Source organism: Choloepus didactylus, chromosome 7, assembly GCF_015220235.1.
Source record: "Choloepus didactylus isolate mChoDid1 chromosome 7, mChoDid1.pri, whole genome shotgun sequence".
Lineage (NCBI taxonomy): Eukaryota > Metazoa > Chordata > Mammalia > Pilosa > Megalonychidae > Choloepus > Choloepus didactylus.
Window position 1 is genome coordinate 93,113,090 of NC_051313.1, and position 24,930 is coordinate 93,138,019.

General features: G+C 38.4%; 1 protein-coding gene and 1 pseudogene across 1 annotated transcript in view; one reads left to right on the forward strand and one right to left on the reverse strand.

Moving 5' to 3' along the window:
- The window catches only part of PRIM2 (DNA primase subunit 2), an 804,531-nt gene that overhangs the window by 120,808 nt on the left and 658,793 nt on the right, over positions 1-24,930 (reverse strand). The gene's annotated exons all lie outside the window — the stretch shown is intronic.
- LOC119540659 lies at positions 18,998-23,974 on the forward strand (annotated as a pseudogene).

Consider the following 24,930-nt stretch of genomic DNA (forward strand, 5'->3'; position numbering starts at 1 on the left):
TTCTCCTGTAAACTCCCTTCTAATCTGCAACGCCTCTATCCTGTGAGGTGCACACTTCCTGAATTTTGCTTTCTGGCTGCTGCTTTCCTGTGCTACTACTGCTTCTTTCTTCTGAGCTATTCCCGTAGTGTTAAAACTGTCACCATGATACTCCACTGTCCCTGACTAGTAGCTGTTTCCTGAATCAATCTTACATATTCTAGGGCCATCTTCTCAGCAAGGGAGTTCCCAGGTATGGACTCCACCCTCGCCAACCACTGACTTGACTGGGAACATCTTTCTAATTTTCATTCTCTGTGCAATGGAACAGATTCTCTTTCCTGAAACCCCAGATTTTGGAAAGAAGAAAAGCCCAGCCTTCCTAGAAGACCAGCTGTAGGTACAACATTCCCAAACCCTGGATTTACAGTGCTTCCTCTTTTCTTCCCCGAGGACATCACTGCCACCTCTGAAACCACCCGCCACAAGACGTAACAAAGCTGCCTTCCACCTAAGGGATGGCAAGGGATACCTGTCCATTGCTCTAACACATTCAAAGTGAGAAATTTGAAAATTCTTGAGTAAATGATGGCAAAGAAGGATCTAAATTACACAGCAGGAGCTCAATATGAAGCAAAGAACATATAGATCTTTGGGATCTTGGAAATAGATATCCCTTAAATTATGGGCAATACAAAGTTAGTCTCTATTTTAAAAAGTAATAAGAAAGCATAACATAGAAAGAAGAAAACAAATCCCTTTCTTATATTAAACATGAATACAGTCATTTGTTTTATCCTTCAGCAAAAAGTAGCAAAATGCTCCAGGAAACTCCTGTTTATTTCATATTAATAAAAGGATGCAAGGAAATAGAAGGGAATCATAAAAAGTTTTAAGACTCTTAGCCAAGGCACCTTTATGGTATTTCCTTCCATCATGTATGCTACTTTTAGGATGCTTCCATTTTAGAAGGAAGGGAGGAAGATTGTAGAGATGATGGCTCCTCAAAATGAGAAAGCCGTTAGCCCCAAACCCTGATAAATATCTTCTGGGTCTTCTATCTCTGTTCCCTCGTAGTAAAAAGCTGCAGGACTCCAATGACAGGCACTGCACTCAACCAAGCTGAGCAACCAACAGAAATAATGCCACTTAGTCTCTGAGGAACTAAAAGCAATTTACAGGCTTATTTAATTTTAGCCCATCTTCAAATGACCCTATAAAGTTGTAGGGGAGCAGATATTGTCATCATAGCATTACAAATAGGGGAAACAAGGCTGTGGAAGAGAATAGTCATTTGTAGGTCAAGGGGATTTGAAACTCGGCTATGCACCAGATCAGGGGAGAAGAAGTTGCTGCTTTAAAAGGCACCCAGGCTGGCAGAGTGAACTTCCAGGGCAGCCCTCCTTCGCAGCTGTAGTTTCCCTCTCCTCTCTTTAGCATATAATGCACAGGCTTCTAGCCTGAGAAGTTATCTTTGTTCTTAAACCCAGTCTTTTGGAAAATCACCTCCCCAAAGGAATCCAGCTTGTTTCCCCAGAACATTTTCTAATTCTTACAAAATTCATTTAGTTTGGACACAAATTTGTTACCCCCTAGTGAAGCCATTTGATATTAGATTTATGGCTATTTTATTCCTTTACTTTTAACAGCTTTTACCTAGTATTTCTTTTTTTAGAGCTTTATTGAAGTATAACTGATATGCAATAAAGTACACATATTTAAAGTGTACAATTTCATAAGTTTTGTCATGGGTAATCACCTTTGAGACCATCACTATGATCAAGACAATGAACATAACCATCTCCCCAAGAAGTTTCCTCATGTCTCTTTATGATTCCTTCCTCCCAATCCTCCCCTTCCTACCTCATCCTCAGGCAAACACTGATCTGCTTTCTGTCACTATAGATTTATTGGCATTTTTAGAATTTTAGGTTAATGGAATCAAAGACTATGTGCTATTTCTTTTGGCTTCCTTCACTTTGCATAAATATTTTGAGGTTCATCTGTGTTGTGTGTATCAATAGTTTGGGGGTTTTTTGTTGTTGTTTTTGCTGAGTAATATACTATTGTACGAATATATCACATTGTTACTTTTCATTTACCTCTTCATGGACATTCACATTGCTTCTAGTTTGTTGCCAACACAAATAAAGCTGCTATGAAGAGTCATGTACAAGTAAGTCTTTAAATGGAACATATACTTTCATGTTTCTTGGGTATATGCATATGAATGGAATGTCTGGGTCATATGGTAGGTGTATATTTAACTTCTAAAGAAACTGTTAAACTTTTCCAAAGTGGCAATACCATGTTACATTATACCATCATGTATGAGTTTCAGTTCCTTCACGTCCTCATCGACACTTGATATGGTCAATCTTTTTAAATTTAGTCATTCTAGTGTGAGTGTCATGCTATCTCATTGTGGTTTAATTTGCATTTCCATCATTATTAATAACTCCAAGCAAATTTTCAAGTGCTCATTTGCCATCCATATATTTTCTTTTTTTTTAAATTCAGTTTTATTGAGATATATTCACATACCATGCAATCATCCATGGTGTACAATTAACTGTTCACAGTACCATCATATAGTTGTGCATTCATCACACCAATCTATTTTTGAACATTTTCCTTACACCAGAAAGAATAAAAATAGGAATAAAAAATAAAAGTCTATGTATCTTCTTTATGGACACATCTATTCAAATCTTCTGACTATTTTTTAATTGACTTTTGTTTTTTGGTCTCCTTTATTTTTAAGTTTTAAGAGTAGTAGTATTCCACTGTATGGATATATCCATATCACATAATGGATATATGTCATATATTGTCCTGTATTTTGCAAATATTTTCTCTTAGTCTGTAGCCTGTCTTTTCATTTTTAGAACAGTGTCTTTTGGGCTAACAGAAACAAGTGTTACCGCTTAGTTTCCTTTACGAAAGCACCTTTGCAGTAATGCCAGAAGCATCAGCCTATCTTTTACCCAATTCTGCCCTTCTGTTTCAAAAACTAATAATCCTGTATATCTAGATGACTAATTAATTTCTGCCTTTCTCAAAACAACTAATCTAGAAAGTCTATAAACTCAAAACGAAGAACTCATGATTCAACAATTTTAGTCAAAAAGTAAAAAATATGCAATCCATTAACTGACAAGATTCTATCAGATCTTTAAAAATAGGAAGTAGAGTCAACATTGAATCCAATAGAATCGAATCAATTTATCATCTCAATCTTACCATGTTGAATGGAAGCCCTGTGGAATAACAATATAAAAATTTTACTTATACTTTTATTCCAAAGGATCTGAGTTATTTAATAATAAATATAAACACTCAAACATGACTGAATGCCTCAGCTCTTTCAAACAAATATGCAAGTCTCCCCCTTTGTCTGAAATTCATTCTAATGCTCATTATCACTGTGTCTTCAGTAATCTGACTGTAAGTAAGAAATAAGCTCCAAGCTAGCTAAAGCAGTAGAGGGAAACTGGTAGGAATACATAAATGTAATTGCGGCCAATTGCTGGACACTGAGAATGGACCAGCATGAGTGTGAGAAACTTCCGGGAGGCTCCAGTCTTAGGGGAACTCCCACACTTTCAAGGGTTTTCCCTTCAGGTTTAAACAATAAGGATACAAGAAAGATACCCTCCTGGCTCTGGCAAGGGAAGAAGAGTAACTCCAAAGCCTTCTACATTAAAAAAAAAAAAAAAAAAAAAGCCTACTTTCCTTGGGGAAAGACTTTTCCAGGGCTCAATTCTGAAACCTTACTTCAGCTGGGCAAAAGAAACACATCCTCACAGCCCCCAGCAGCTCTAACCTTCCTGTCCCACTTAAAAAGGATAAAGCATAATAGGGGCCAGGCCATCAAGGGAATAGACTGGGAACACTGTAGCCATGAAAGGGAGGGAGGGCAATGGGAAAAATACCTATACACTGGAGAAACATTTGCAATGCTACCAGCACAGGCCTTCAAAAAGCCTGAGATTAAACTACAAGAGTATGGGTTGAGCCCCTTCCCCGATGCCTTACTACCACAGAAACAGGGCTCCAGTATAACAGTGGACAGCAACTGAAAGAGCTGCAAGACGCAGACCATCTGAGGAAGAGTGCTCAGGGAAACCCAAAGATAACAGGGGAAGTGATAACAAGAATGGTGGAGGAATTTGGGCTTCTACCACCTACAGCTATACAACAAACACTAAGCACAGCACAACGACTAGCCAGATAAGCAAAAATCCTCACGCTACAGGGCTATTTATTTCAGTTTCTATCACCTGATACAATATGTCCAGCTTTCAACAACAACAACAACAAAATTGCAAGGCATTCCAACAGGCAAAGAAAAAAAAGAGAGAACATTCTGAAAAGAAAAAGCCATCATCAAAACCAAATTCAGATATGACACAGACGTTGGGATTATCAGACAGGGAATTTTTTTTTTTTTTTTTTTTTTTTTTGGCTTTTATAAAGGGGTTTTATTTGGTAACAAATTTACAGTTCTACAGCCATAAAAGTGTCCAAGCTAAGGCATCAAAAATAGGGTACCTTTGCTGAAGGATGGCCAATGACGTCTGGAAAACCTTTGTTAGCGTGGAAGGCACATGGCTGGTGTCTGCTTGCTTCCAGGTTGCATTTCAAAATGGCATTCCACAATGTCTCTAGGCTTACTTCTCAGAGCAAACTAAGACAGGGAATTTTAAAAAACTATGATTAGAATGTTAAGGATGCTAATGGAAAAAAAAAATAGAAAACATGCAAGAACAGAGGGTAAATGTAAGCAAAAAAATAGAAACTAAGAAAGAATCGAAAAGAATTGCTAGAAATCAAAAATATAGTAATAGAAATGGAAAATGCCTTTTATGGGCTCATCAATAAATTCACTATGGCCAAGGAAGGAATCAGAGAACTTGAAAATAAATTAATAGAAACTTCCCAAACTGAAATGCAAAGAGAAAAGAGAATGAAGAAAAGGAAAAAAAGGAACAAAACATATAAAAACTGTCAGATATAATCAAAAGGTATGGGTATTTGAATACCAGACAGAAGAAAGAGAACAAAGCAAAGAAATATTGGAAGTCATGATGACTGAGAACATCCCAAAATTAATAACACCAAACTGCAGATCCAGGAAACTAAGAGAATAGGATAAATACAATACCAAACAAACAAATGAAAACACCTAGGTGATCATAATCCAACTACAGAAAAATAAGGACAAAGAAAACACTGAAAGAAAAGGAGATAGGATTGGTAGGGAAACACATCTTATTGATACAGTAACAACGATAAGAATTAAAGTAGACATTGTAATAAATCATGCAAATAAGAGGAGAGGAGAGTGAAATATTTAGTTTTGAAAGAAAGATCACCAGTCTAGAATTCTATACCAAATGAAATTATCCTTCGAAAGTGAAGGTAAAATAAAGACATTCTTGGAAAACAAAAATAGAAAGAATTCATCGCCAGCAGAGCTATCCTACAAGACATGTAAAAAGCAGTTATTCAGGCAGAATAAAAATAGGAAAGGTCAGGATCTACATAAAGAAAGGAAATGCATCAAAGAAGGAATGAATGAAAGTAAAATAAAATATTCTACTTTTCTTATTCTTAATTGAGCAAGCTAACACTTTTCTTTAAAACAATAATAATGCATTGGGTGATTGTAGCATATGGATAAATGAAATGAATGGCAGCAATGTCATAAGGAATGGAAGGGAGGAATTGGGAATACACTGTTATAGGGTTACTGTCCTACACATGAAGTGTTACAGTGTTATTTACAAGTGGATTTAGATTAGCTAAAAATTTATATCGTAACTATAAGGCAAACAGATTTTTTTAAAGGAGTAATTTTTATGTGCTAAGAAAGGGGTTAAAATGGAATTTAAGATGTTCAATTAAAATCAGAGAAATCAGAAAAGAGAATATAAGAAAACAAAAAGCAAATGCAATGTACAAAAAACAGTTATAAACATGATAGATATTAATCCAACTATATCAATAATCAATTTATATGTGCATCGTTAAACTAGGTGTTGTAGGTTGAATTACACAACCCAACAAACCCATGCTCTTAATAATCCGTGTTCCTGTGGGTGTGAACCTACTGTAAATAGGACTTCTTGAAGATATTATCTGTAGTTAAGTTGTAGCCCAATTAGATGAGGGTGGGTCTTAATCCATATTACTGGAGGTCTTATAAAGAGAAGAAACTGGAATCCAGAAGTTGGTAAAGTGCACAAGAAGCAGCAGGAAGTCAGTGGAAACTGGAAGAGCGGAGGAAAGGAGACGGCACTGCCAAGCGACAGGAGGCAGAGATACAAGCCTTGCCAATATCTTGATTTTGGACCTCTAGCCTCAAAACTGCAAACTAATAAATGCTTCTTGTTTCAGCCAACCCACTGTAGGGTATTTGTCCTAGCAGCCTGGCAAACTAAGGCAATAGGTAAAGATTAACCCTCCTACTTATTGACTTCACTAAAAATATTTGGATGCTGGTTATATGTGAACTCTGTCCCAAGTCTGTAACTTTTTGGTAAATTTTTAAATCTCTAAAATAAATATTTCATTTATTGTAAAATTTAAAAAGCTATTTAAAAAGGAATCTAGCTAAAACCCTAGTTTGTGATTTTACATATTTTTTAATTCTGCCCCCAAATACATTGTAGTGCATCCCATGAGGATTTGCGTTAATTAGCAAATACAGATTTAAGTCATTATTGCCTAGAACAGCATTGCCCAATAAAAACTTACTGCAATAAAAGAAATGTTCTATATCTGTGTGTCCCATATGGTAACCACTAACCATACATGGCTATTGAACACTTGAAATGTGGTTAATCTGACTAAAGGACCAAATTTTATTTTATTTTAACTAATTAAAATTTAAACTTAACTTCTTTGGGGCTAGTGGCTAGTATGTTAAAGAGAGCAGGTCTCTTATACACGTTGAATACAACACTTCATTTAGAATGAGAGTAAACAGGAGAGAGTAAAATTTATTCTCTTATCCAATTCTAGCTAGAGTTTTTTGTATTTTATAGATTCTAAGATTTCAGTTGGATTTCAATGACATCACAAATTTCAAATAACAAAATGTAATTTTTTGGCAGTCTATGAAAGTATAATTTTGCAAGTATAATATCAGAAGAAGAGAAATAAGATTAATCCCAAATTTTAAAACACTCATTTATTCCAAGTTATAGACTTATTTTGCTCGATACTCTCTAACTCCTACATCAGCTTTCATCTCAACAAGAACTGTCTATGAACTAAATTGTGCAACAGCAGAATGGATTCAATCTATTATCACACTTTTTAAGGCTGTATCATAGTATTGCTCTCTTTCAGTTCAAACAGACTGGTTAGAAGTCCCTGAAATGGAGTAATCCAGATTCCCACTAAAATACCTCTGAGGGCAGAGGTAAAGTCTATATACCACAGCATTGAAAACTAGGACCAACTTCATAGAAAAATTTTTGTTTATTATGAAGCCAATGGAACTAGGTTGAGAAAATCAGGCTTTGTCTTATGTCAATTTAGACATAAGAAACAGGGACACTTTATCCTCCTGAAATGGGCCAAAAGACCATTAGACTTCCTGGCGCTACCCCTCATTTCATAAAACAAGATTTTTATTTACCAGGAGAACTGGATACCAGGTTCCTCTGCCTCAAAGGGGTGCTTTTTGAGGCAGCCCCAGTGAGTATTTATCTTTCTTCGTATATTGAGAAACCAAAATGTGCAACAAAAAATTGGGCCAGAAGTGGAGGCACAAGAGGTTGAGCACTGCACCGTCACTGGGAAACCTCCCCAGGTGGAAGTGTTCTGGGCAGATGTGGAAGCCAGGTGAGCTATGGCAGCCCGTAGTAAATGACCTCTTGTCCAATTCAGCCTAAGAAGATGTGGGAAGAAAACATTTTCACGGGGCAGACATGCTCTATGAAAGCAGGAAATGAACCAGGACAAGAACATCCACATGCTTCAGAAAAGGGTTACTGGAAGTATGGAAAACTATGGATTTAACCACAGACTTGACCAAAAAGGAGATCATCTGAAATTCACAAGAAAATGAAAATAGATTTTAAAAACAATGAAATGATAGATGGATCCCAAAGAATGAAGAAACCACATTAAGAATTACAGTTATTCCCAAAATTGTAACCACAAAACACAACAGAAGCAGTGCTCAGAGACAGAATCAAAGAAAACTTGTCTAAGCTGATAAAATCTTATAAAAGGGCCAACTATGTTCCAAGTAAACATCAAGCAACTGACCAAACTCCTATATACTCTGCTAATGCCCAATTAACAGGTTAAGACAAATAAACAAAATCCATAAGACTCCAAGCAGAAAAAGCAAGCCAAATGGCTTCTCCACCAAGGAACAATATTAGGTTCACCTCAGCATCTTCTTTTGCAATACTTAATAACCAGTGGAATTTTTAGGGAAAAAAGATTGTAATCCAAGGGTGCTAATCTGCCTAATTGTCATTCACATGTAAAGACAGTAGAAAGACATTCTCAACTAAAGAGGGTTCAGAGAACAAACCACTATTATACTATTGGTTTTAAAAGTTATTGAACATCACAGGCAGCTACAGGGGAATCCTTTTCCTTCATTTCTCACATTCCCATCTCAAACTACAAAAACCACATTTCTGCTTCAGCCCAAAGTCTGTCTGGCTGAAAAGGTACCTTCTCTGCTCTCCAAGCAGGGAGGAGCTGCTGATCTAAGTGGGAAGAACCTGCCCTTCATTAGTCCACATTACTTTGGGGACAATCATGGTTCCTCAAAACAAGACATGGGCTCCACCCATTCTCTCTGATCCCCTCTCTCTCTCACTCTGCTGGAATTGTCTGTTCAGGTGGAGCCTGCTTTCCTCCTCCTCTTCCTGCCCAAGTGTTAGGCCATCAGAGCAGAGTCTCAAGGCTTGGGGAAAGGAAACCTGCAATACGACTTGCCTGATTGGGACTGGATGGATAAATTCATTTCGGGTTGATATATTCTTAGCTCTCCCAGCTTTAATACTGTGATAGATACTAGATTTAGCTCTGGATATCCATTCCATCTTCCTTCTAGAGAATATCTCTAAACCAGAGACTGGAAACAAAACAATTCATTTCATAGGATTTAGTTGCTTCCAATCAAATACACTCACAGGCGATTTGGAAAACAGAAGTGTTGCAGATGCCCGTTTCTCCTGCTGCTGCTGCTGCTGCTGCTGCTGCTGCTGCTGCTAAGCACTGTCTTCAAGGCCCTTTGTTTTTCTGGGGCAGCAGTAGCCGTCTAGTACCTAGCTTCATGGCTGTCAAAAGGCAGGCCATAAGCTGTCTGTTTGGCTGGCACATTTTGTAACAAGTGGGACATGGTTCAGCAGCCAGTAGCAGAAACAGCGGCTTTCTGATCATGGCTGTGACAGGATGGTTTTGGAGCTGTAGGCTTCCTTCCAGCAGAGGGAGAAGCTTCCTAGGTGGCCTGGTTCCAGGCTGTGGCTTGGGAGTCCCTCCTGAAAGTTCAGACTAGAATCTGTTTCTTCAGCCTTTCTCATGATTTTGTAAGCTATTTAATACAGTGGGAATTTTTCCTGCTTAAACTAGGTGAGAATGAATTTGCTTCCCTGAGAATGAATTCTCTGCAACTGAACTCTGACCATTACAACAAGAGAGCCATGTACTTTGGGTGTCAGAGTTCTTATTGGTCCCCATGTCTGTTATCAATTGTCTAGAACTCGGAGAGGATAACAGATGGAAGGTTAGGCTCTCCTAAAGCTTCAAAGGCAGACAACTAAGAATGGCATCAAAATTAAAAACTCAGTATTTTATACAATGTTGTACCAAAGAACTGGTGGTGAGCATTAAATTTAAAAAATGGTTAGCTATGCATAATTGTAAATATGATAACAAATGGAATATAAATGTCAAAAATATTTAATAAAAATATGTAAGAAGTATTAATTTAGACACCTGTTTGTTTCCTAGGCTACAAATACCATGTAATGGGTTGGGTTAAACAATGGGAATTTATTAGCTTACAGATTTGAGCCTGCAAAAATGTCTAAATCAAGGCATTATCAAGGCAATGCTTTCTCCTCAAAGACTAGCATTCTGGGGCTGGCTGCCAGCGATCCTTGGTCCTTAGCTCCTGTCACATGGCACTGCACGTGGCGGCCTCTCCTGGCCTCTCGCTTCTCTTCCGGGTTCAGTTGACTTCCAGCTTCTGGCTGCTCCTATTGTGGCTCCTTCTCTCATCCTGCCTGAATTTCATTTTTCTTATAAAGGACTCCAGTAATAGGATTGAGACCCATCCTGATAAGGCTGGGCCAATACCTTAACTTAAGTAACCTCAACAGAAAGTCCTACTTATAATGGGTTCACACCCACAGGAATGGATTAAGTTTAAGAACATGTTTTTCTGGGGTGCATACAGCTTCAAACCACCATGCCACCTCTATGACCCAAAACCCAAGATAAAACTAATAAAGTTCAGGACACTGGAGCTATTATGGGCCAAGAATAAAGTGACATACAGGGATGTCAAAAAGACACTATTTCATTCTTAAAATAAAGATCTAAAATGTAGCTGGAAAGTTATTTCTGAAAACAAAGTGAACCTTGAATATGTTTCCAAATCACTGGAGGGAAAAAAAACAAATAAAACATAGCACATCTATAGAAAAAGCCATACAATTAAAAAAATATTCTTAGTTGTATGACTTCTATGGTTTTTAAAGATAACTGGTAAAATAAAATAACAGATCAAATATTTCTGATGATAAATATGGATAGTATAAATTTCCCGACTAAATGATAAAAATACTATATATTGCTTACAAAGAAATGCCGAAATCAGAATTAAAAGATTAAAAAATAAAAGCCTAGTGGGAAGAGTCGCAAAACAAAAGCAAACAAATACAAACGAAACAAATAGGGATGGCAATATTAATTTTAGACCAAGTTGCCTTTAAGGCACAAATTATTAAATGAACAAAGATGGTAATTTTAAAAATCTAATTCACAAAGAAGAGATACATGCTTTCATTTGATGAAATATTATATACAAGCTAAGTACCAGGAGAAATGTATTGGCAAACATTTGTTTGCGAAGCTCATAACAACTCTTCCAAGCTCTGGCAAACCATGTTATTCTCAACACAGAGGAACATAGATATTTTAAATAATATATGGAGAGAGAGGGAGAACATTTGTTGCTTATGAAAAGGGAATAAACTCTGTAAGAATACTCATCTCTTCCTGGCTATGTGTAAAAAGAAAAAGCCTTTATTTCCCCCCAAAAAGCTGACAACTTGTTTTAGGAATCTTAAAATGTTTATCATTCTCAGTACAAAGATTTATGTACAAGGATATTAATAACAGTTACCATGTGAGTGCTTACTATGTTCGAAGCATGATGACAAGAGCTTTACATATATTTATATACAACGGCATGAAATATAAGAAATAGAGGAATGAATTTTTTACTAACAGGCAAAAATTCATGATATAATATGAAACAAGATACCAAATTGCTTAAGAGTGAATGTATGCATTTGTGTATCTGTGTGTATATATGCAAACAGCATAGTCAACTCTTAATATGAAAGCATAGAAAAAGTCCAGAATAAAACAAAGTCACTAAAATATTAACCACAGTTTCCTCTTAGTGGGATTATGAGTGATTTCATTTTGTTCTTTGTATTTTTCTGTAATTTTCATATTTTCTACAATTTGTTTCTATTACTTTCATTATTAAGAAATATGTTTTCAAAGCAATAATAATATTGCTAAGATTGAGATGGATAGGAAAAGTCTATGATAATATAAAATCTCAACTCATCAAAATATGAAATAAGGCCATTTCCTTTTAAATTTTGCTTCAGTAATTTGAAACAGCAACCAGATGAGCTAAAGCCATGCTTTTTCCACTATAGCAATTGTGAAGGCCTGGTTTTTAGTATATCTAAGAGTTGACTTGAGAAAATCCATTTGCTGGTTCTAGTAAAGAAAAACAAATAACAGCTTAGAGCCTCTAAGAAAACAAAAATACCACTATGGTATTTGGCAGACATGTTCCTATCCTACAAGCTTCTATTCTAGATTCTGTGAAGATAATTATAATTTATGGAATAGGCCAAACAGTTTAGAAATGAAGGACTATAGGATCATTGTACGTATGTGGGGGGAAGAAATGAACAAAAATAATCACCAGTAAATGAAAAGAGTAGGGGAAAGTGGGATTCTACTTTCCATTCAAACCAAATATCATACACTTAAAGCCTTCTCTTTCTTCATCTCTACGGGATTTGATAACTATTTATGTAGGCAGTAAAGTAACATGAATGAATGTATAGTAACAGTAACTCATGCATACTTGCAATTTGCCGTTCACTATGTCAAATCCAATTACATCTGTTCAATTCTTTCATCAACCCTAAGTAGCAGCAGTATAGTTAAGGGGGTTAACTATGCTTAAAAGAGTGAACAGGGGGAAAAATTTTAAAAAATATAAAAAAGAAAAAAAAAGAGTTAAGGGGAAAAAAACCCCAAAACTTGTCCAACTAGAAAATTGTGGCACCAGGATTCAAACTCTAGTCCATCTGAGTCTGAACCACTGCCCTTAACCTTTATGCTGTGATATACAATTAGCTGGATGTCAACAGATATTTATAGTAGGATATCAAATTGGTTGTGTCAATTTTTCCTCATTGTGCCAGTTTCAATATATTGTGTCCCCCAAATGCCGTTATCTTTGATGTGCTCTTGTGTAAGCAGACGTTACCAGTGTTGATTAGATTGTAATTCTGAGTGTTTCTTTGGAATGCACCCCACCCAGCTGTGGGTGATGACTCTGATTGGATAATTTCCATGGAGGTGTTGCTCCGCCCACTCAGGGTGGGTCTAAGTTGATCAGTGGAGCCATATAAATGAGCTGACATAACAGAAGGAACTCAGTGCAGCTGAGAGTGATGTTTTGAAGGGGAACTACAGCCAAGAGGGACACTGAAGAAAGCACAGGAGCTGCAGATGAGAGACAGTTTGAAGACGGCCTTCGAAAGCAGACTCGTGCTCTGGAGAAGCTGAGAGAGGACAAATACCCCAAGTGCAACTAAGAGTGACATTTTTGAGGAACTGCAGCCTAGAGACGAACGTCCTGAGAGAAAGTCATTTTGAAACCAGAACTTTGAGCAGACGCCAGCCATGTGCCTTCCCAGCTAACAGAGGTTTTCCGGGCGCCATTGGCCATCCTCCAGTGAAGGTACCCAATTGTTGATGCGTTATTTTGGACACTTTATGGCCTTAAGACTGTAACTGTGTAACCAAATAAACCCCCTTTTATAAAAGCCAATCCAGCTCTGGTGTTTTGCATTCTAGCAGCATTAGCAAACTAGAACACTCATCCTGACTGCTTTTGTATAAAAATCCAATTAAAATCTAAATAAATAAAAAATTAAAATGTTTGAGGGTAAATATGGTACTACAACTATGCTTCTCAGAATGTCCTTCTCTAAGTGTTTCCAAGTTAGAGTCAGCCAGAAGAACTTGCACAAGACTTAGGAAGTAGAAGCAAATCACCAGCCATTACTCTCTGAATGTCACTGTGATTAGGAGCAGGGATTGACTGGCACAGTGTTAGCAGCAGGTTCTGGTTTGTCCTCTCTGCCTCCCTGTTCTGTATCCAGTTTTCCCCAACAGCAGCCACAGACCCACCCCCAGATGCTTGGCAGTGGATGCTCAGGGGTGGTAGCTACCCAGAGTTACAATTTCCCATAGACTTCTCCACAGACCTTCCCTTCACTGTCCCATTAAGCAGCTAGACATACTGGCTTTTCATATTAAGTGGTTGATATTTTTCTCTGTGATTCTTTAACTTTCTTATTGGAACTTCACTTCTCCAGCTCCCCGTACAACTGCATAAATTCTAATTCCTATAATAAATCCCTTAATCCATAACCTGTTTCTGTGATTGAACACTGACTGATGCAGCAAATATGGTTTTTAAATGATTTAATCTAGTTAAATTACTTTAGATATATTGTTAAAGACAAAATAAAGTATGCAGTGTATAAATCCTAATAAACAGTCTTCTGATATGGGGAATGGGGTGAAAAAAACTAAGGAAGGTAAGTCATCTTATATTTCATTCAGACCAAAGCCTAAGTGGAAAACATATTCTGACAATGCTGAAATTAAACTCTTCCAATAATAATTGTTTTCTCTTCAAACAGATATAGTAAAACAAGTATTTTAATTAACAGGAACAAATGAACATGTTTTCATACATTTATGGAGTACTTCCTATCTACAAGGTTATGATAGGCCCTGTTTTGTTTGAGACCCACAAATAACTATATTCTTACTCAGTTTGCCACCAAATGAAAACATGTATAGAATAAAGATATGTCCAGGATACTATCACCAAGGCAATTTGTCATTTTCCCAAACACAAAACCTGTCCTCACTCTGCCAAATACTCAGATGAAATAATATATCTAATTGGAAACCTAATAGTAAAAGAGATTCCCTTTTAATATGACCAGAATTGTGTTAAAACCTATTGCAAATGGCCTTAAAGTGTGAGTATAAATCTTTGATTGGGGAGGTGGCAGAGGTCAATTAAAATTTATCTTGCCAGAAAGTCAGTATCCTTTTGGTGGCAAGGAACTGAATATCCAAGTCAAAATGGTTAAGAAGAAGAAAAACAAACAGGGCAGTAGAGTGGGGAGAGCATGTATTGGCTCATGGACCTGAATAGTATAAGGGTAAGGATAATTTTGAGTGCCAGCTAGACCCAAAGGCTCACAGCAGGTCACCAGGATGCAGGCTCTCCCCACCTCCTGCCTCTGCTACCTTCCCAGTGTTGGCCCCACCTTCAGGAAGCTATTCTCACCATAGTGACAGCAGAGGGGGCAAAACAACTTCAACAGCCTCAGGCATACATACTCCTCTTGGCAACCAACAGGTTGAACAGAAGTCCTGGATCTGAATTTTATTGGCTGAAACTGGGTCATGTGCCCATTCCTAAATCAATCCCTATGGCCAGCAAGATATAGGCTACTCTGATTGCCTCAGGCTGCAAGTCAAGCTCTACCCCACCCAACCAGACCAGAAGGCATAAGAGTGGGATGGAAATGGGATGGAGTCCTGACAAGCCCACAAGAATATTTACTATTGTTAGATTTCCCATTTGCAAATCCTTACAGGAAATAAACTGAGATAAAGAAATGAGCTTAGGAAAACATTGCCCCAATTTTCCATCTTATATCTGTGTAATTACTAAAAAGGCTTTTTCTTTGGCCATGCAGCACTCATTTTAACTTCACCCCAGGCCTCTATGACACTAAGGAGCACAGTATGAGGAAATTTATTATTCAAAGAACACTGATTAGGTCTGGCCTTGCAGCCAGTTCTTAAAAAAACTTCAGCTTTAAAAAAAATATTCCTTTTTTACTAACCTATAAACTTCCAATCATGCTTCCACCCTGATCAGCATTTGTGGCAGAAACTGTTTTCAAGGTTTATTAAAATAAATAAATAAAAACTCATTTGCCAGTAGCTTCACTTATTTTTTTAAATGCCTGGCCTACTTTCTTTCAAATCTGTACATATCGCATATTTTTCTTGACTATAATTAGTCACTAAGACTTATTAGCACAGGAGTAGCTCCAAGAAACTCTAAATTAGAAGTCAGCACTGATTTTTGTTTTTTATGTTTTTCTTGACTCTCAATAAAAGTGTTTTTTCCTCCTGAGATAAGCTACCACATTAAGTTTCATCCCTTGAGAATGGCTATTATTAGAAGGGAGGATTAGTATAAATTCTCAAAGTAACTTCAGAAAGATTGGGTTGCATTTATGCAGTCTCTCATTTCTGTGACTTTAGTGTAGCAAAACTTCCAGGCATCAGGGGAAAACAAGTTAAAACAAACTCTTTACCAGTTGTTATATGTGTGGTGGATCAATAACACTAACTGACAAGTTTTCATATGAAATTTGAGCAGTCTGAAGTTTCCTTTTTCTATTCCCTGAATATATGTTCTCTGCACTTCAAAGGACTGTCTGCTGCAGAGCAACGAGAGGTGGCTCATGCACCACGACACTCCTCTTCTGTTTAAATTGTAACCTTCGCAGTTCTGGGGCTGCCAGGCAATGATAAAAGGGCAGGGGGCTTTGATAGTTTACTCTTCAATGGCAAAAGCAGAGGAGCACTGAGAACAAGGGCACAAGCTTAGGAATTGAGCATAGCTGCTTTCAAACCACAGCTCTGCCACTTACCAGTCAGCCTTGTGTGACCTTGAGCAAATTACTTAATTCTCCGAGCTCCTCGTTGACTCATCTGTAAAATAAATATGATAATATTGAAACTTATTGACTACAACTGCCTTCACTTCCCCCTTTAGCTTGACTAAACTTTAGACAGGCTTCTCCCTGACTTCAGCCCATGACCTACCTCTCACCCTAGCCCTTACACTATCCAGGTAGCTGAGAGGCTCCGAACTGAGTAGTTCCTTATCTCCTTCCTCTCCCACAGCCCTTACAGACTCCAGGTGGTCTAATTACGGCAAAGGAAAACATTCTGAATCAAGTGGTCCTAATTGCAACCTTAGTAAGTCACTCAGGAATCCTAGGTATCACCCCTTCTCCCCCTCCCATCCTCCAACCCATTCCAGCCCTTAAAGAGCTTGATGTCTGTCACTTCAGTGGGCTTGAATTCTACTCTCTCTCCCCTATTATGGCAGCTATGAATAAAGTCAATTCTTGCCTGTTTAACATGGTCCCATGCAGTTTTTCTTTGACATTATCTTTCTTGATTGTTGGGAAAATTTAGTGAGGAATTCATTGTAAAGTGCTTAACCCAGAACTAAGGACCTTAAAATAACAGCTACCATTTACTGAGCATTTATTATGTGCCAGGGATTAGAAGCACTCAATTCATTCACTTATCCACTCATCAAATACCTACATGCCTGGCATTGTTCTAGGGGATTAGGATATATCAGTGAACAAAGCAAAGATCCCTGTCCTCCTTATTTGCTGGATAGCTATTAAGATTATAATAAAATTAATAAATATAATACACATAATATACAAAACTTGTTATAATATAATAATGATGAAAAGTAAGTTTCTCAAAGTTAGTAAGATTTTCTTCTATGCTGAAGTGCTACTAATGTGAGGGACTACAGAAATGAGGTAGACTACTCAGCCTTCTCAGTTCCTACAAGATCACTGGGATAGCCACTATCTCCCACAATTTCAAAATTGCAGTGGCAGGCCACTTAGCAGTACACTAAGGCTGAAATGATGTGTTTAGCAGAGCTGGAATTTTCAGTTTCATGATATTATCTTGTGGCTGGAGGAGGATATAAAAAGCTTAGAGCAAATCATCAGAGAAATGCAAATCAAAACCATAATGAAATATCACTTCACATCCACTAGGATGGCTATGATCAAAAAACAGATAAGCGTTGGTGAGAATGTGGAGAAACCAAAGTCCTCATACATTGTTGGTGGGAAAGCTTTGGTGGGAAAGCTTTGGAAAACAATCTGCCAGTTCCTCAAAAGGATAAACATAGAGTTACCATACAACCAAGCAATTACACTCCTAGGAATATTCTTAAGAGAAATGAAAACATATGTCCACACAAAAACTTGTATGAATGTTTGTAGCAGCATTGTTCATAATAGCTTAAAAAGTAGAAATGCCCCAAGTGACCATGCTTGTGAATGGATAAACATAATGTAGCATATTCCATACCATGGAATATTATTCAGCCATAAAAAAGAATGAAGTACTGATACATGCTACAACAGGGAAAAACCTTGAAAACATATGCTAAGTGAAAAAGGCCGTCACAAAAGACCATATCTTGTATGATTCATTTATACAAAATATTTGGAAGTGGCAAATTCACAGAGACAAAGTAGATTAGTGGTTGCTAGGGGTTAGGACAGAGGAGAAATGGGGAATGACTGCTGATGGGTACAGTTTCTTTTGGGGTTCCTGAAAATTTTCTGAAATTAGATAGTGGTAATGATTGCAGAATTCTGTGAATGCACTATGAAATTTTGCATTGTATACTTTAAATAGATGAATTAATGTGAATTATAACTCAATAAAGCCATTTATAAAGAAAAAAGAATTAGATATTGTAGACAGAATAAATTGTCTTCATCCAAAGTATTTCTATGTATGTCATTATTCAGCATTTGTGCCCCTGGTATGATTTCTCACACTTGGGGAATGCCTCTGTGCCCCTAAAATAACTCTTGCCATTGTGGAGCATTTTGCTATATGGTGCATCATGAGAAAACAGGCTCAGGCAAAACAGAGGCTCCCAGCAAATTTTTATTGCTTGCACAGAAAAAAAGTTCCAAAGGAGCAGGGGAAAAATCTCCCTTTGGCTGGTCCCCAGGGAGGCCAACTGCTTGGGTCAGGGTAGGTGGAGGGCAGCTTCACATGCCTCTCATCCTATCAGAGATGAGGGACCAACTATGGCTGTTCCCCCAGGAAAGCTAACTGCTTGGCAGCTTTCCACACCACTCTTCAAGTCAGAGATGTCAGAGATGAGGGACACCTGCAGTAATTGAGTGCTGAGCTTTTATACACTCTGGGGGTGGGGATGGGGTGGGGTGGGGTGGGGAAGGGGCTCTGCCAACGAACAACCTCTGCACCCTGGCAAGCAGCTGGGGGCTGGTTAAGACTTATCTTCCCCAGCTGTCTACAGTTTCTTACGAAATAGAAACATAACAAACACCTGCATGCAAACAAACAAGAATGGAAACATAACAGACACCTGCACACAAATGAGTAAGAGTGGGAGCATAATAAACTACACAAACTTTCAAGGGGGAGATCAGCAAGGGCTCGGAGATGGCTGCCAAAAATGTCCTTGACTGCCCCAACTGCCCTTTCCTTGCTCCTGTGTTCACTAGTTTATGAAATTTCCCTTTGTTAACTTCACCCTTTTGTTACTGAGCAAAGGCTTATTGCCCAACGCAAACAGAAGCCAATGCGTGATGCCACCATTTCAAGACAAGAAAAAGTTTTATTACGAAGTCAACCACTGTCTCCTCGAATTGGAAGGGTTCAGGGTTTTTATGGGATCTGAACAAAGGGAGGAGGGATTAGTGATGAAATCCTAGCTGGCAGCTAGTAAACTGATTGTTATTAGAATCACTCTTTAGCACAGATAGTGGGTAGGGGATCCTTTGGCATATACCAACTGGCTGTTTGGAGAATCAGTTTTTAGCATAGACAGTGGGTAAGACTCCAGCACCTGCAGGAACTGTTAGAGGGAAGCATCTGCTTACAGCAATGTTATAAATCATTCAACTAAAATAACAACTACAATAACAAGTAAAGGAAATACATTGTGACAAGTTCCTATAGCATCAGCAGTAATGGCAATAACAGCAAGCTAATTTTAACTGCTGTAGCTGGCAATTGCACCTTTGGCTTAAGTCTTCACTTCTAACAAATATTCAAAATGGCTCAGGAAAAATTTCTCAGTGGACATTATCAATCACTTGTCCTTTAGTAAGAATGAGTTTTTCAGATCTTTTTTCTGACGGTGGTATTTGGTTGAGGGTAAAAAGAAAGAGGATAAAGTGCTAGGGTGGATAAAGGAAGCAGGCATTGCTCAGGGAAAGGAGACACATTGAAAAGAAGGTTGGGGGCACACATATTTTCATCCCTTAATATTTTAGCAATATTGACCCTACTGTCTACTTGTCTTTGCTAATGCCCTGATCTTCCTCCTCTTCTGCCTTTTTCTTTCACTAATCCATAATCGCTGCAAGAGTCACTTATATCAAAGCTACTGTTGCTTAAATCTACTACTCTTATTTCTATTTCTTCTGCTCCTGGCCCCTATCTTTATCAATTTTAATTTGAAATTACATTGAAATTTTTCAAGTTGCTTCACATAAGCAAGTTTTACTCCTTAAATAATTTTTTTAAGTAGCTATGTCAGGAGATGGTGGATAAACTTCATTTCAAGTATCAACCCCAACTGATAGGAGCTGTCTAGAAATGACTCCAAACCATGCCCACACTCAGAAAGTAAGAGTGCTATGACTGATTAGCAATGTCTGCAATGAGCTCAGGAAGGGTTGGACAGTATGCCTGCCATCCCTGACTACTGTCATTGCTTATGGAGCCCTGTGTTATTTGATATTTCCTTCTGCCTTTTAATCAGATTTGATTTTTACCTACACAAAAGAGAAACCCCTTTCTTTGTTACACAGCAGCATAGACTGGTTTGCTAGTGATATCCTAAGTTATCTTGTAACAGTTCATGTGCCCACACTAACTATGCCTAGAGCTTCTGACTTCTATAGATAAGAAAAATAATTTAAAAATATATTTGACATATTGACACTGATAGTTAACTACCCAACATCCACCCCTTTCCAGGCACAAAACGGAGGCCAATCTGCAGGAACATGATGTTCATGGGATGTCAGCATGCCACGAGCAAGGGTGACATGGGCCTGGAGTGTTAAGAAGAACCTGAAGACACTGAAGAGTTTTAATAGGGGTGTATTAGAATTAGATGTGCATTTATAAAAATTTGGAGGGTGAATTGAAGAGAGGAAAATGTGGAGGGGTAAATGAAATTATTTAAGAGGTAGACAGATGATGGTGGCTTAAACAAACTAATTAATTTGTCTTTCTCTCACCTAAGTGCTTCTTCCACACAAATCTTCCCTGCACTCCCCAGCAGAGTCTATCTCTATGCTGGCAATAGCACAATCCACAAACCTTTATAATATTGGGTTTCAATTGCCTTTCAATACAGGATGGTGAATGAGAGTTGCAGAGAAGTGTTTCCTTGGGGCCTAAAGTGCTAGCCACAAAAGTGTCTAGAGTTATCACAGGTTATACTGTGCCAGTACTCAGCATGTATTCTTACAAATTTATTTTTCATGAGTTTGTGATATTTGGGGTCCTTTCTTAAACAGGGCCCATGTCAGGGGCCCCTCAGACAAGAGTCTAAGGATAACATTTTTGAGCAATGCAATTTATCATTGTTCCATCCAAGATACACCAATTGCTAAGTGCATGCTTAAGTAACTGAATGGGTTAAATTGCTAAAGCACAATGTTAAATATAAACAGGTTAAATGCTGAAGAACTATAAAATATAACAGCTGTGCCTATTTGAGACTGCTGAGTACCCCAGGAAAGACTATGTTTTTTAATGCAATCCTGTAGTGGCATTCTTATATTATGGGTGGTGTTCTGGTTTGCTAATGCTGCCATTATGCAAAATACCAGAAATAGATTGGCTTTTATAAAGAGGGTTTATTTGGTTACAAATTTACAGTTGGAAGTCCATGAAAATGTCCAAATTAAGGATCAACACAAGTATACCTTCATTGAAGGATGGCTGATGGCGTCCAGAAAAACCTCTGTTCGCTGGGAAGGCATGTGGCTGGCATCTGCTGATCCCAGGTTGTGTTACAGCTCCTCTCTCAGCTACTGTGCGTTCTTCAAAATGTTGCTCTTGGGGCATTTTTTTCTCTCTTAGTTTCTCCGGAGCAAACACTGGGCTACCATCTCCAAAGTGTTACCAAAAGTCTGCTTTCAGTGGCCATCTCCAAAATGTTTCTCTCAGTTGCTCTCCAAAATGTCAGTCTCAGCTACTCTGAGCTCTTCCTGTCTGTGAACTCTTTTATAGGACTCCAGTGATTTAATTAATACCCACTCTGAATGGGCGTGGTAACATCTCCATGGAAATTATCTAATTAAAGTTCTTGCCTACAGCTAATTGAGTCACATCTCCATGGAAACACTCAATCAAAGGATTCCAACCTAATCAGCATTAATACATCTGCTCCCACAAGACTGCATTAAAGAACATGGCATTTTGGGGGACTTAATACATCCAAACAGGCACAGGTAGGATCTCCTGATTAGGTTATTTCCATGGAGATGTGACCCACCCAACTGCAGGTGAGACTTGTTGATTAAATTATTTCCATGGAAGTGTGACCCCATCCATTCAAAGTGGGTCTTAGTTTACTGGAGTACTTAAGAGAGCTCAGGGGCCAACACAGACCAAGACACTTAAAGACGCAGAAAGCAAGAAGTTTGGAGATGTTAAACCAAGTGATGAAGCCGACTTTGCCCCGGAGAAGCTAAGAGAGGACCCCAAGATGCTTAGAGAGAAATACCCTGGAAGAACAAGCAAGGATTCACAGGAGCTGAGAGAGAAGCTAAGAGAGACAGAAGCCCAGAGACATTTTGGAGAAAGCCATTTTGAAACCAGAACCTTGGAGCAAAGGACCAACAGATGCCAGCCACATGCCTTCCCAGTAGACAGAGGTGTTCTGGACAGCCTCAGCCTTTCTTCAGTGAAGGAATCCTCCTGTTTATGCCTTAGTTTGGACACGTTTATGGACTTAGAATTATAAATTTGTAACCTAATAAATCCCCTTTATAAAAGCCAATCCATTTCTGCTATTTTGCATAACGGCAGCTTTAGCAAACTGGAACAACAGCCTTAGCTTTAGAAGGCCTGCAGACCTTCTTTGTGTAATAATTATATAGCAGATAAAGTTTTGTATTGAGGACATTGCTAGCTTTTGACAATACAAACATATAATCAACAGTCAGAGCCAGAAAGGAAACCAGGAGGCAGCTCTAGAACACGTGGGGAAGGAGAGGAGGTTACTGCGGCTGGAGCAGCTGTGATGATGGACACAAAGCAATGGCAGAGAAGACCTCCACATGGACAGTGTGCAAAGACCTCCACTGATGCTTTCTATCCAGGGAAGGGTGGGGAACTCCTTAAGGGCACTTAGGAAAAGCCAGGGGTGGGGGCACCTGACTGCAGACAAGCTATAGCTGCATGAATCCAGTGGATGATTATTAAAAACCTCAGTTCATCAGAACTCTGGATGGCAGTAGCCACAAAACACAGGATTAACAATTAAGATTAAGAAGTTTTATGGCAATAGCATGGGAAAGGTTATAATTGATATTTCTGTGAATTGTGAAGATAGTAGAATTATTTACAGATTGGAAAGTCATTTTACCTTGTGGCAAAATAAGCAAAATTACAAACATGAAAAAAAGAAAGCAAGTCTGTTGGACCTAAATGAGTCAACCATTCTGTCCTGTGATGAAGACTACAAAATTAACAAGTCTAAAAGAAGAGAAAGCATAGTTCCTGACAACTCCATTCAGTGTGTTTTTCCAGAGCACCATCTACTAGAAAAGTAGAAGCAGCACTAAATGAAAATCCCTGTAGAGTAGATCATGAACTAAGAAGCATTCCAGCAGATTCAGAGGAAAGCAGTCACATTACCAAGGAAACCAACAGTGAAGGACCCGTTTGGGATTCTATTACTAACATACTTCTAAAGAAGGTGTGTTTCTTTCTCAAGAAAAAGTAGTTGATCTTATAGCTTTAAGTTGTCAAAGTTTGAAGGTATCATTCAAAACTGTGGAAGAATAGCAGTAGGAAAACTCTTCTGGCTATTAATAAAGCCTGTAATTATTTTTGCCTAGATTTTATCAAGATACAGGTAGAAAAACTGGAAAATGGACTTTTAGTGATAACTTTACATACCTCTGATTTAAATAAATGTGAATGGTTTAATGCCCAAAAATTACTAGTAATATTTCTACAGATGGTGACAGCAGTTTATCAAAGATCGAGAATGCAACTGCAAATGAATAAGGATAAAGTTTGAAATAACTGTAAAGGAATAAGGTTAACAAATATGGAATATTTTTCAAACTGGCCTTGACCCTCTGTTAAATATGATATTTGAAATTATTACTTACACTGTTGTAATGAATAATGCTTCCAATTCTCCCATAAAAATTCCCTTTGAAGAAGCTGAGAGCAGATGTGTTACCTATGAAGGAAGCATCAAAGGAAGTTGTGTGCACAAAGAAAAAAATTTCAAAATGTGTCCACTGAATATAAAATACAACTTCAAAAGAAATGAGAATTCCAGTTTTGTAATGATTAAGAAGAAACTGGAGGGGGAAACTAAGATAGCGGCTAGGTAAGACAGGGCAAAAAAACACCTCCATGAAAAATACTAGATAAAAGCCGGAAAGTGACCCAGAACACCAGTTCCAGTGATGCACCAGCTGGACAAGGTCTGCTAAATCCACAGGGACCGTGCACTTGGTGAAACTGGGAGTCTGTGTTCGGAAACGAGTGAGTGAGCCAGCTGAATGTCCGGCAGTCACGCTGCGGTGTGGGGCAACCATGGGTTGGCGTTTGGAGGCGGACTAGTTCTTTTTTAAAAATACCCAAAAGTGGCTGCAGATATGGCAGCAAGAACCATACAGTGAAGCACGGCAGGAATGGGCTGTGTGAACACCTCAGTATCTGGTGTGGAACATAGCCTTTTGTACACCCACTGCCAATTGTCTCGGAGTGAGGAAGATAGAGTGTTCTGGTTTGCTAATGCTGCCAGAATGCAAAACACCAGAAATGGATTGGCTTTTATAAAGGAGGTTTATTTGGCTACAAAGTTACAGTCTTAAGGCCATAAAGTGTCCAAGGTAACACATCAACAATTGAGTACCTTCACTGGAGGATGGCCAATGATGTCTGGAAAACCTCTGTTAGCTGGGAAGGCACGTGGCTGGTGTCTGCTCCAAAGTTCTGGTGTCAAAATGGCTTTCTCCCAGGATGTTCCCTCTAGGCTGCAGTTTCTCAAAAATGTCACTCTTAGTTGCACTTGGGGTATTTGTCCTCTCAGCTTCTCTGGAGCAAGAGTCTGATTTCAACAGCCTTCTTCAAACTGTCTCTCATCTGCAGCTCCTGTGCTTTCTTCAAAGTGTCCCTCTTGGCTGTAGCTCCTCTTCAAAATATTCCTCACAGCTGCACTGAGTTACTTCTGTTTGCCAGCTCATTTATATGGCTCCACTGATCAAGGCCCACCCTGCATGGGTGGGGCCACGCCTCCATGGA